This window comes from Balaenoptera borealis, assembly GCF_965194805.1.
Source record: "Balaenoptera borealis genome assembly, contig: HAP1_SCAFFOLD_2486, whole genome shotgun sequence".
NCBI classification, from domain to species: Eukaryota; Metazoa; Chordata; class Mammalia; order Artiodactyla; family Balaenopteridae; genus Balaenoptera; species Balaenoptera borealis.
Genome location: NW_028121841.1, coordinates 14,495 through 27,291, shown reverse-complemented (window position 1 = coordinate 27,291; position 12,797 = coordinate 14,495). Strand labels below are relative to the sequence as shown.

At 40.6% G+C, this 12,797-nt stretch overlaps 1 long non-coding RNA gene across 1 annotated transcript; it reads right to left on the bottom strand.

The window, feature by feature from the left end:
- Positions 1-3,955: 3,955 nt before the first annotated feature.
- On the bottom strand, positions 3,956-12,300 carry LOC309622405. The gene is made up of 2 exons (XR_014240836.1): positions 12,175-12,300; positions 3,956-11,464 (listed from the first exon to the last, which is right to left on the bottom strand). It is a non-coding gene; the product is annotated as an uncharacterized lncRNA (long non-coding RNA).
- Between the last annotated feature and the right edge of the window lie 497 nt (positions 12,301-12,797).

Sequence of the window (12,797 nt, the reverse complement as noted above, 5' to 3'; positions counted from 1 at the left end):
TTTGCTCTGCAAAATTGCAAGTGGCTACTCAGGATCATTTTAGATTAAGTTGTAAAGAGGGTTAAAGAGGGCATGCAGAATAGGGTGCTGAATGGGGATGGGCAGGCCATAAATGACTTTACATAATTAGAATTTTTCTGATTAGAAAAGTAATTCTACTCATCATGTAACATACAGAAAATCAGAAAAATGCTAAAACCAAAATAACCTAAAATCCCGCATCCAGATATATTTACCATTTATGTTTTAATATTTTCTATTCTATAGAGAAAAGGATTTTTTTATACTGTTGAGATCCTAATGTATGTGCAAATGTATAAATATATTTGTTTGGGTAAGAAGGAGTCACATTACTCACAGACATAGAAAACAAACTTATGGTTACCAAAGGGGATAGTGGGGGGGCGGTGGGTAATAAATTAGGAGTTTGGGATGAACATATACACACTACTATGTATAAAACAGGTAAACAACAAGGACCTACTGTATAGCACAGGGAACTATATTCAATATCTTATAATAACCTGTAATAGAAAAGAATCTGAAAAAGAGTAGATTACATATATATGTGCATAACTGAATCACTTTGCTGTACACCTGAAACTAACACAACATTGTAAATCAACTATACTTCAGTTTGAAAAATGGTTTTAAAAAAAAAAGGAGTCACATTATAGCATAAGCGTTTCTCATGTCTGTAATTGGACTTTTTGTTAAACAGGTGATCATGGGCCACCCCTTACCTGGAAGCTGAAAGAGAAAGAGCCCAAATCTAGAAGAATATTCTCCTCTCTGTTCACTTTCTTCTTACCATTGTAGGCTGAGCAGGGTTGAAAGCAGAGGGGTGAGGGGAAGGATGAAGAAATCATTAGTCCTGCCTGTGAGGGGGTAGTAAGTGAGTTTTGCAGATGGGTTCTCTCTGTTCTACATCCCATAAATCTGAGTCGTACCGTATTTATTTTTGTCCACTGGATTTCTGAACTGAAAACACTGTACTGAAAACTTGAAATGTATAACGTTATTAACTTGAAAGCACAGGAGACAGGATGGAATTGAAGTGGAAATAGAAATAAGACCAATCGACAGAGGAATTAGGAATGAGAAAGTGGCAAATTCAAAACCACATGGGGGATAAGCAGTGGAGATGGGCCAGTGGAGTCCAGATGCCAGTGAGGAAACAGTGCTCAGGGAGGACAGGGTAACCAGCTACATATGTCCTAAAATTGGAGAAGGAGGGTGTCAGGTCACTGTATTCGTTCTCTGTACAGATCCTCCTTGATGTACTTCTGGGGTGGGAGTAGAAATATCTAGGAAATATTTAGCACAGCATATGAAGCTACTTTTTCAGGTAATTAAAACCAGGATTTAGGTACACATAACAGTACCTTAAGGGGACATACCCAAAGCCCTCGGCTGAGGAACAGTATCAGGCTGGGTGTTAAATGTGCTAAGTCATTCGATACTCGCTATATCCATGGTGGCTGGGTGTGGAGGTGACAGATGGTGGAGCTGGGATCTGAACACAGGTGTGCCTGTAGTTAAGGCCCATCCTCTTGTAAACACTGGCAGGCCTTGGTTCTGATGCTCCCCAGTGTGACCTGTAAGCAGGTGGCATACCCTTGCAAAATGCTCACGGTTCCTAATTGGGTTGTCGAATTTTATAGCAAAATCCGATGAAATTCCGCTGTATCCTTTTGTCTTTTAAAGAACTTGCATATGACTAATTGGTAAATGAGAAGACACCCTAACAATTGAAAAGAAGTCAATAGAAATCAATATAATTTGTCTTAATTTAATAAAATCCTGCTATCTACTGTTTTTAAAGGATCAAAACACAACCACAGTGGCCACCAAAAGACCTTAAACCAGTTTGGGGACACATTTCCCTTTGCTTCCCTCTCTAAGGACTGTCGAGTCAGTCACTTAAGAGTACAGAGGAGTCAGTCACTTAAGAGTACAGAGGAGTCAGTCACTTAAGAGTACAGAGCGTTGCCCTGAAGTAGCTCTCATGTCCCCCACAGCCAGTGTACTTGCCTCTAACAGCATTTGAGAAGATAAACGTACCCAGTGCTAGGCTGCAAATGGATTAAAGCAGGGTTGATCCTCATCTGTCAGAACAATTAACGTGAGTAAAATACTTGCCCTACTTAGAGCAGATGGAGGGAGGGGAGGGGAGGGTGCTCCGTGGTACTGATCGTAAGATTAATGTTGCTGAACGGGCAGCAGAGAGCACTGGATTTATTTCCTGAACATTACGTGGATTTACAGGGATGTCAGTTATTGCTGAAAGCACAGGCTGTGTTTTTAAAGGGTCTCCGTAGGGTATTGAACAAGGCGCGGAAGAGGCATGGGGATGGGGGATGGTGCAGGAGATAGACGGCGTTTCTAACAGGAAAGTATGACTTGTTGACCAGTTTTTTCCTCTGGTTTTTAAGCTCTGCTGAATTCAAGGCTTCCCGGCAACCTGGCTTCTTAGAGGATGTGTGAACGTTAAGATTTTTTGATAAGGTAAATGGAATAGGTAGAAATAGAACTGTAATGACCTGAGACTACAGCTCTGTGTTCGCTGGGAGACTTCAGGTCCCCTTTGCCTTCCACTGGAGCTGGATTTGTGCTTCTAGGACGGGAGGAAAAGAAAACAGCATGTTAATTAAGAATGAGCTACCAAGGAGGATTTTATTATTCTTTGACAGTGAAAGTGGAATGAGGAAATTGTTGAGGTTAGCACAAGAACGACAGAAGGTGAGAGTTGTGTGAGAAATGACATTTATTTGAGTGCTGAACCCAATTTTCATGATAGGAAGCTGAGGGAGGAACCAGGCTGTCAGCAGAAGTTGAACTGTCCCTGCAAGGTCTGGACTTGGGGGCAAGGAGGTGGCATTGAGTGACCCATGTTCATGGCAGAGTAGGTTGAGATTCTACTGTTCCTTCAGATATGCTCCCCGAAGTGTCCCTCCTAAATAAATTTTCTGCCCTGGCAGCCACTTTCCCCTTGTTTGCTCTTCCTCTTCTTGCCTTCTCATCCCCCAGGTGTTAGAAAAAGGTCAGAATCCTCTGCTGTCAGTCATGGCTTTCATGTTTATATGGGATACCTAGCACTTGCTGGAAAAGCTGCTGTGCTCTGAGATGTCAAATGGTCCACTCACCCCTGGGATGTCCTGTTTCTGAGCAAGGACAGCTGCAGGGTAGAGTCTTAGTTAACTGTCTGAGAACCGAGCGTGACTCTAGAATTGCTACTCTCTGGCCCTTCAGGAACATGTTCCACTTGGACCTTGCCTGTCTGAATTCCTGCTTATCCTGTATTTCAGCAACATCTCTTTCCTCCTTCTGTCTTCTCCATCACCACTTACAGCTTCCTTTCTTGCTCATTCCTCTACCAGGCATGTGTTTTGATCTGCAAGCCCTTTCTTCCATAATTACACTAGCCACTACTTTTAATATTGTTCAAGTGGACAGTGTCCCAAGCATGCATTCTTTTCAGGTTCTTTCCAGTGGCAAAGGAATCCTCTAAAATGAGGGGCGAAAAAATCGTGTCCTAATTAGAAAAAAAATTTATATATTTGTTTTATGGATCTCTTACAGCATGATTTAAACTAGTAAAGATTAGAAATTACCTAAATATGATTAAGAAAATTACAGTGTGTTTACTTGATGGCATTTATTCTGTCATTAATATTATGAATATGAAGACTGTGTACCCACTTGGGAAAAACTATACAGAATAGCACTAAATTAGCAAGCTACATATGCTATGATTACAGCTATTTAACAAGAAACACAAACATACGGATTAAAAAATGGAAAGGCCAGGGAGAAATCTAATAGCTATTACAATTGTGATTTTTTTGGTATAATTTCTTTATGTAAAGTAAAACCAGGTTTTAAAGGTAAAATACACTTAATGTTGATATTGTTTATAATCATAAACAGACCTACATAATTGACTTGAACACTCTTTAGACTGTGTAGCAGAGGGTCATTGGATGACCTTCCAGCTCTAGGTTTTCCATCCTTCTGCACCTCAGAGGTTTGTGGTTTCCTAATCACCGCTGGAAGTCCACATTGTGCAATTGTGCAAATCAGCAGTGACCTCCAGTGCCTGGTTTGGCTTTTCCATGGTTCCCACTGCCGCAGACGGAGGAACTGATTCATGTTCATCTTTAACGTGTATGTAGTCAGCATTTGCTTTGTGCCAGGCACAGTGCTGGGGGTTGTAAACCAGTCGGACACAGTCCCACTCGTCAAGGAATTCACAGGCCCGGTGGAGGAGACCCAAGCAGCGGAGCTGTTGAGTGGTGTGATAGATGCTGTGAGCGTAGTGAGGAGGCACAGGTGCGCTGTGCCCACCAGGGTCCAAGAAGTCTCTCCAGAGGCCACCTGCGTGTGATGTGGAGATGAGTGGCAGGGGTGGGGATGCAGGGTTAGCTTATCTGGAGAACTGCAGTGTGTTCTAAATGGCAAGAGAAGATAGCTTGCGGGCAGGGGGGTTATTAGGCCACATTGAGATATTTGGACTCTACCTGAGGGCAAAGAACAGCCATTGAAGGGCTGTGGTTATTTATATTTATCTTTTAGCAAGAGAAGTGATACACTCATTATTGCATTTTTTTTTTAACATCTTTATTGGAGTATAATTGCTTTACAATGGTGTGTTAGTTTCTGCTTTATAACAAACATTATTGTATTTTGAGATTGCGTTTGGCTCTGGTTTTGGAGAACGGTTTGGAGAGAAAGCAGGAGAACTGGTGACAGCACTGTTGCTGTAATCCAGGTGAACAGCAGTATCCTGAGCTAGAATGATGATAGGAGGCATGGGGAGGAGTGAACACTTTCTAGAAAGTTGTATGAGGTAAGATCCACCGAAACTGATGATAAGAGAGAGGGAAGAATTCAGAAAGGATGCCTGAGTCTCTGGCTTTAGGTAAATGGGTATGAAGAACCTGGCTCTTGGCACTTACTCATTTAGTTGAAGCATCCCACAGGGCAGCATGGTGGATGTGTGTGGTGGGTTGGCTTGTAAAGGAAGAAGACAGGTTGAGTTTGGAATATATTGAGTTGCATCCCTCTGGGTACAGAGGTCTGTTATGCAGCTGGATGTACAGGTCTGGGGTACAAGGGAGCTGTCACCCATGGCCATCGGATTTGTGATCAGTGCTTTACTTCTGAGAGTGAGGCACATGCTGGAGCTTCAAAAGTAAAGGTCATTTACCCTGAGGATTCTGCTGGCAGCAGTAGTCTTTGGAGTTCCAAGTGCCAGCAGCCCAGCTGAAGAAGTAACATTTCAGATTGGAGGGTTTACTACCGTTGCGTACAGTTACTACAGGCCCTCCCCGTTCTACAGCTTCTGATGCTGGGCCGTGAGTGCAATCCTTAGGAACCTAGCCAGATCCCAGCATTATAACTTTATTATTGTAATCTCCCTTATTTTTATGTGACATTTTAATATACAAGAGAAGGGAATTTACAAATTATTTCTCAGGGAGAAGTCCAAAGGCAAAGCCTCTTACCCATTATAACACACACTTTGCTGAGAGGTGGAGAAAATAGAATTATCTCTTGCATTTTCTAATGGATATTTTAACCTTTTTTTTTTTTAATGGAAAAATTAACTCCTTGAAAATCAGCACAGGATGTGGCCATACAGACTTGAGAGAAAGTGTTTTGCTCCTGCTGGTTGGAAGTAGGAAATGTACGGATGGGGGCAGGAAAAGAAAGGGGGGAGTATTTAAGGCAGTGGTTTTTAAACTTTTTTTTCTCATCTAGACCCATACTGATCACAACACACTAAATTTATTTCTAGACTCATTCATGGGTCATGACCCACAGATTGAAAACATTCATGAAAAGTACTCTAGGGATGGTTGACTGAGGACTATTTTAGCTCTTCCTTAGAGTTGACTATGTTTTAGAGTGTATGATAAGGAATATCATGTGGTTGACCTTTAATTTATCCTCTAGGGGCTCCACGGCAAATTTGCCATCTCATGCAAATCTCATACAGCCTCCTAAACATTTTCCCAAGCAAGTCAAACGAGGCTTTCAGAAGTCAAATAAATTACAGCAGCTGCAGCATCCTCTCTACTTACCTGTCACTGCTTCTCCTCCAGTTTGAGTGGCTAATCAAACATTAACTGCAGTAATCTGATTTGCATTTTCCCTGTCAAATGTGCCACTCTATGAATAGCTAAATTAACTTAGCCTTCCTGGAATATGCCCAAATGTTGAGAACCATTTAGGACCTTTCAAAACCATTTGGTTTATTAGCTCTGTCTTGAGGTAAGCAGAATAAATGTCCCTGAAATCAAAGGAAAACTAATTGTAGTACCTCTTTCCAGCTTTGAGTCATCAAAGCTTGACTATCTCAAGTATGTTCTAATGGGGTTCATTATTTTGTTTGTTCTACATTTGATAATTCTGAGATAATTTTACATTTGCATTGTTAATATCCATTTTTGGAAAAAATTTTGACATGTCTATTTATTTTGGAGAATAATAATATATTAGCTTTTCCTTTCAAGACACAGAAGCAATGCACACGCCCATTGTAACAAATCGAATGACAAAGAAGTATACAGTTGTCCCTCGGTATCCCGGCGGGGGGGGATTGGTTCGAGGGTGCTTGTGGATACCAAAATCTGTGACTGTTCAAGTCCCTTATGTAAAATAGCATAGTACAGTGGGCCCTCCGTATCCACGGGTTCTTCATTCCAGAATACAGAGGGCCGAGTGTACCATGCAAAAGCCAACTCAGCCCCTTTTCCTCCATATATTCCATCTCCCTCCTTAACCCATGTTACCAACTTGGTATTTATTCTTCAACACCCATCTGTGCTCACATACAATATACAAGTACTTATATATGTGGTGAACATTTTTATAAAAATAGATCAAACTATATATACATCCTTGTCTTCTTTTTTTTTAAACTTAACAATATATCATGGTTTTCTAAAATCTCCAATAGATCTTTATTTTTCACAGCCACAGAATGTGGATATGGACAGTTTGTTCATTCACTCCCCTATAGATGAGCATTGATGTATTTCCGTTGTTTAGTTTTTGTCAGTATTACAGTGCTATAATCTTTGTAAATATATCTTAAAACTAGTAAGTAGTTAGATCAAAAGAGGCTTTCTGTAGATGTCATGAGTAATGCAGTAATGATCCTTATCAGTAATCTGGGTGCAATTCACCATCATTCCTTACAGCCTCTATCAGCTGGCTGATTTTTATTAGTTGAGTCTCTTCAGCAAGGCGTTGGGAAGAAGACAGGTCAGGAGCACTAATTCAGGCCATCTTTTTGACCTAGGACACTTCCCTCTCTACCTACCCTTGTCCTGGGCCATCGCTCTTTAAATGTCCGAAATCTCTCTTAGCACTGGGTCTAGGACTTTTAAAAAATAGTTAGCTGATCTCTACTCCTCCATGGCAATGATATGAAAAGGACCTCACTCTAGTAAAGTTCCTGCAGTTCTCAAGCATGAATTCCTAATCTGTTGATTTTAGTTCATCTTTGCGGCAGTGTTACCCTCCTCTTTCTTTTGCCCATTGTGGTAATTTAGGAAGGACACCACCTTTGAAGCTGTTATTCCATTGGCCAGGTTTGGGTACCGTAGCCTATAAATCCCTTGTACACCTTTGCTCAGTTTACACACACCAGGTGCATTCACAGTTATGTTGCTGGTTTAGCTATTTTGAGTTAAGAGATACTAAAGGAGATGCTCAAGACAAAAACAGTTCTAGGTTGCTTTGATTTCATTTAGTAATTGTATGTGTGCTTGCGCTGTACTAGGTGCTAGGAATGGAACACACTGAGGAGCAAAGCAGACATTGTGTTTGTCCTCAAGGAATTTGTGTCTCGGTTAAGGAGAGCCACTACAATGAAAATTACAGTTGATAGATGGACTGTCCATGTTATTAGATGGAATTCAGTTTTATACATGACCACATTGACTTGGGGGGGAGAGTGGAAGTTTAATGTTGTTCTGATATAAAGCCCTGTGAGATTTTTTAAATCTTCATAGTAATTTCATCTGGAAGAATAAACAAATAGCTAAAATATTCTTGAAAAACAATAAAAAGAGGATATTGTACATTAATGAAACATTAAACATTGTAATACTATAATTTAAAATAATATAAAAAGGATTTAGCTATATCATAATGACTGCAATAAGTAGAAAAGGTTTAATTATTCAGTAATGCTGGAATAAATACAAATATAAACAAAAAGTTTAGATTTGTAATATATGTATACAATGAAATTCCACATGGAATAAAGTTTTTTTAAAAATGACTGACCCGGGACTTCCCTGGTGGCACAGTGGTTAAGAATCCGCCTGCCAGTGCAGGAGACATGGGTTCAAGCCCTGGTCCGGGAAGATCCCACATGCCATGGAGCAACTAAGCCCGTGCGCCACAACTACTGAGCCTGTGCTCTAGAGCCCGCGAGCCACAACTGCTGAGCCCACATGCCACAACTACTGAAGCCCGTGCGCCTGGAGCCCATGCTCCACAACAAGAGAAGCCACCGCAATGAGAAGCCTGCGCACCACAACGAAGAGTAGCCCCCGCTCACCACAACTAGAGAAAGCCCACGGGCAGCAACGAAGACCCAACGCAGCCAAAAATAAATAAGTAAATAAATAATTTTTTACAAAAAATGACTGACCACATTTTAAAAAATCACAATAAAGAAAATGTAGGTAACTATCTGAACAGAGTGGAGAAGGACTTTCTAAACAAAAAGCCGAGGGAAAAATCTGTAAAGGAAAAGATTTATGGAGGCAACATAAAAATATCAAACATACAGATGTCAAAATGCTATGTAAATTATAAGGTGAATAGACAACTGGGAAAGAAGATTTGCAATACATATGGTGAAAGGTTAATATTTGTAATACGTATCAAACTCTAAGAAGTCAACATTGTGTCAAAATGGGCAAAGAATGTGAACAGGCCATTAAAAAACAAAGCCACGTGTCCAGTAGATTTAGGGGAAAAGTTTAAATTTAATCAAGGAAATGAAGACTAAAAGTCATCTTGGAACCATATTGGTAAAAAATACATATTTAAGTGATATATTTAGGGCTGTTGGGAGTAAAGCAAAATAGATAGAGCTGGCAGAAGTATATCTTGCAATAGCTTTTGTGGGGGAGGCAGTTTCACACTCAGAAGCTTTGTCCAAATGCTAATTTCATTTCTAAGAATTTGTCCTAATGTTCTTCATTGCAGCATTATTCAACAAGGAAAATTGGTTACACATACAATAATGGGTTGATGGTTAAATTATGGTACCTCCAGCATGTAGGTAATTACAAGATGGACAGATGGCCATAGCTGGGGGTCTTCTTTCTTGTAGCCTGGTTTGTTCTGGGTTCTGTCAGTGCTTAAAAGGTGTGGGGAAAGAGTAAAATGGTATACTTGCGACCCCATCCCTTTTTATTCAGACAAGGTTTTGTACAAAGGGGAAGAGATGTACGTGCAAAGGAAAGATGTCTTAGCTATAAAGCTGTAAGAAGTAGGTAACCACATATAGTGTGAAACGGAAATGGAGCGTATTCTGTATCCAAATGAATTGCTGAAGAAGCTAAGTAGCTGTAATAACCTCCAAAATCTTGCCTTGGCTGTTAAATAACTTTCAAGAGGTGATTTGACACCTAAAGATGCTTACTTGCATTCTTCCGTGGTCACATGGACAGAAGCTGTGACAGTCTCATTTTTAAGCAGGATTTGGTCATCAGTATGAAGTCAGGTACCTGGATTGTTTGAGCTGAATTATATTCATTTGGTCTGTACTGTCCTTGGTATGTGTTGCTACTGTCTTCCACTCCTTGAGTGGAAAAAAGTGCCTTATATGTTCTCACACACAATCCTTTCCTTAAGTAATAATTCTCTTCTTTCCCAGGGCTCCCACAGTGCCTGAAGACGGCCAACCACAATTGGATAGCTTTCCATTTTACCTTTTCTAAGTCAAAAAGTTCGGCTCTTGGTAGATGGATTATAGGGACAGGGAAGGACGAGCCTTTCTTTGAGGGGGCTTCCTGCAACGGTGTCAATTACTGACGAGCTCCAGGACTTCCTGGTTGACAAGCAGACATCTCTGAAACTTTCTGTGCCTTGAAACTTCACAATTTCTGGAGAATTTCTTTGCCATAGCTGCTTCTTTTGTTGGAGGCTGTCCAATAACCACTGTGAAATGATACGGGATGCAGAGCCACCAGTGAGGTTTCCTGGGTTAAAGGGGTTTCCACCTTCTGCTTGTCTGTGCATTTTTGCCCTTGTCAGCTAATTGCCAGACAGGAGCTTAATACGTTTTGGTGCAGAAATGCAGGCTAATCTGTACCAGAGTGATGAGAAAGCTCTATTGTCTGTGCTTCATCTGTTAGTCTTTAGAGTCAAGAAAATGGCTCCCTTCTGCTGGGAAACGATCTTGTAGCATGCTGTGGTTGTGCTCTGCAGAATTTGTCTCAGAACTTCCTTGTGGATGTATGCGTTTGTGATTAGATGGTTTTTGTGCTGAGGGAAGACATTTGAGTAAACTTCCAGGAACTTTCTGTGATTTGATAAGGGCATGGCCAAACACCCCTACAAAACAGAAATGGTTCTCAAGAACACCCAGCATATCTGAAGCCAAAGCTTTAGGAACGCTCATCCCCAGCACTTCAGTGAAGTCTCAGTTCAGGATGAAATAATCCCAGTATGGGAACCAAATACCCATCCTTTACTTTAGGAGACTCCTATTAGTGTAATGATATTGAAAGTGATTTGGCAGTATATGGGTCCTGACCCTCAAATTTCAAGTCTTGTCCTTAGAGATTAGTGCTCCTTAAGGCTCCTTTGTGGGAGCAGGACATGTCAGAGGTGATTGCTTATGCTGTAACTACTGACTCTATTAGCAGAGAGCCTGTAGACCATGACGTGACTTCTTGTCAAACTTTATAAAGTGTGTTGGAGATGAATTTTAAGGACCCAAGTAAGGGGAGTTACATATAAAGGTCAGTAAATAACATTTTGAACTGTATCATATATCATAACTAACATTTTAATAGTGCGTACAACATACAACACTTACATAAACGTTTCCGCTTTTCCCAGTATCCCTGGGAAGTGGGTAGGGTAGGTATTAGCTTCCACAGAACAGATAAGAAAACAGGAGTGGGTGAGGGTAGACGAGGTTGGGCCCTGAGATACTTTAATTATAGGCGCAGAGGCGCGTGCGTGGGTACCCATGTGCGCCCACATGCAAGGCACCGTTCATACAGTTGTGGTTTGTCAGAAGTTTTCAGAAATGTAACTTCCTGCCTAAGAGATGGGAAAACGATATATGATATATTGCCCAGTTCTACAAGAGAAGGTTGGTTTCTGCCATGGGGTAGAAATAAAGTCCATTGAAGAAAAGGAGAAAAAAGATGAAAGAAATAATCCTATGACTCCACATGTCCTTGTTTAAAAGAAGTAGTTGCTGTAAAGAAAGAAAGAAAAAATTTAATTTAGACACCGTTAATTACTTCTTTCCATGAAGACCAGACCTGCTAATGATCTTGTCCTTTCAAAAAAATACACGTGTGCATCTTATAAAAAATCCTAAGAATTTTACATCGGAGTTGATGTATGTGGGGTAGATCCATCTTATTCTATTATAGTAGCTATGGCCATAGTATCACGTACTTGCCATCTCCAGAAGAAAGTACTTTATTTAACTAAAGTGAAATTGTGCAGTGCATAAATGCTGGAGCAGAATAGAAATGTATCAGTTATGCCGATTTCTCAATCATTGTGCTTTGCTGGCCATTTCTGAATTGCCTCTTGCTACCTGAATAGCTACTATTAAAGAAATGAGGCATTTTGTTTTCTAGACAGCCCTCTGATTGTTCCCTACATTCTCACAGGAGTGCTTGGCTCCAAAGCTTTCTATTTTTCTCCCAGGTCATCCCCCAGTAGTTCAAAAGGTGACCTGTCATGGGGAAGAGGGCAAGTCGACGCATTTTAAGAAACCCGCCCTTGTGTGTCTCCGCAGGGCCAGAATATGACCCGTACAGAGTTTCTGAACTTGAACATTAACCCCTTGGCTCTGCACCTAAGCAGTTTGACCGGATCTGAATGAGAGAGTTCTTTTTTTTTGAGAACAAAAGAGCTGATTGAGCTGATTTTCGGTCCACTCCACCCAGTTACCTGAGCATGCAAGCGCCTCCTTGGAATGCTGGCTGGGAGTTTGTGGGGATGGCATTACAGGTGGTGATGCAAGATGAAGGCTTGTCACATTTAGGTGCAGGAATTGTCTTGCAGAAAGAAGTCTTTCGAACGGCCTTTTTTAAAAAAAAAAAAATTGAGGTATAATGGACATACAAGAGTATATTAGTTTTAAGTGTATGATGTGATAATTCAACATTTGTATATATTAAGAAATGATCACCACAATGAGTATAGTTAATATCCGTCACCACACAGTTACAGAATTTTTTTTCTTGTGATGATAACTTTTAAGATCTCTTCTCTTTGCAACGTTCAAATATGCAGGACAGTATTATTAACTATAGGCACCATGCTATGCATTACATCTCCAGGACATACTTATTTTATAACTGGAAGTTTGTACCTTTTGACCCCCTTCACCCATTTTACCCACACCCCACCTCTGACAACCACCAGCTTGTTCTCTGTATCTATGAGCTTGGGTTTTTTTTTTTTTTCCCCAACAGGCCCATTTTTTTAAACCTATCATGCTAATTCCTGTAATTATTTTCTCATATTTTCCTTTCTCCTTCTGGGTTTCTTGGCTTCCTTCAGAATTAGTG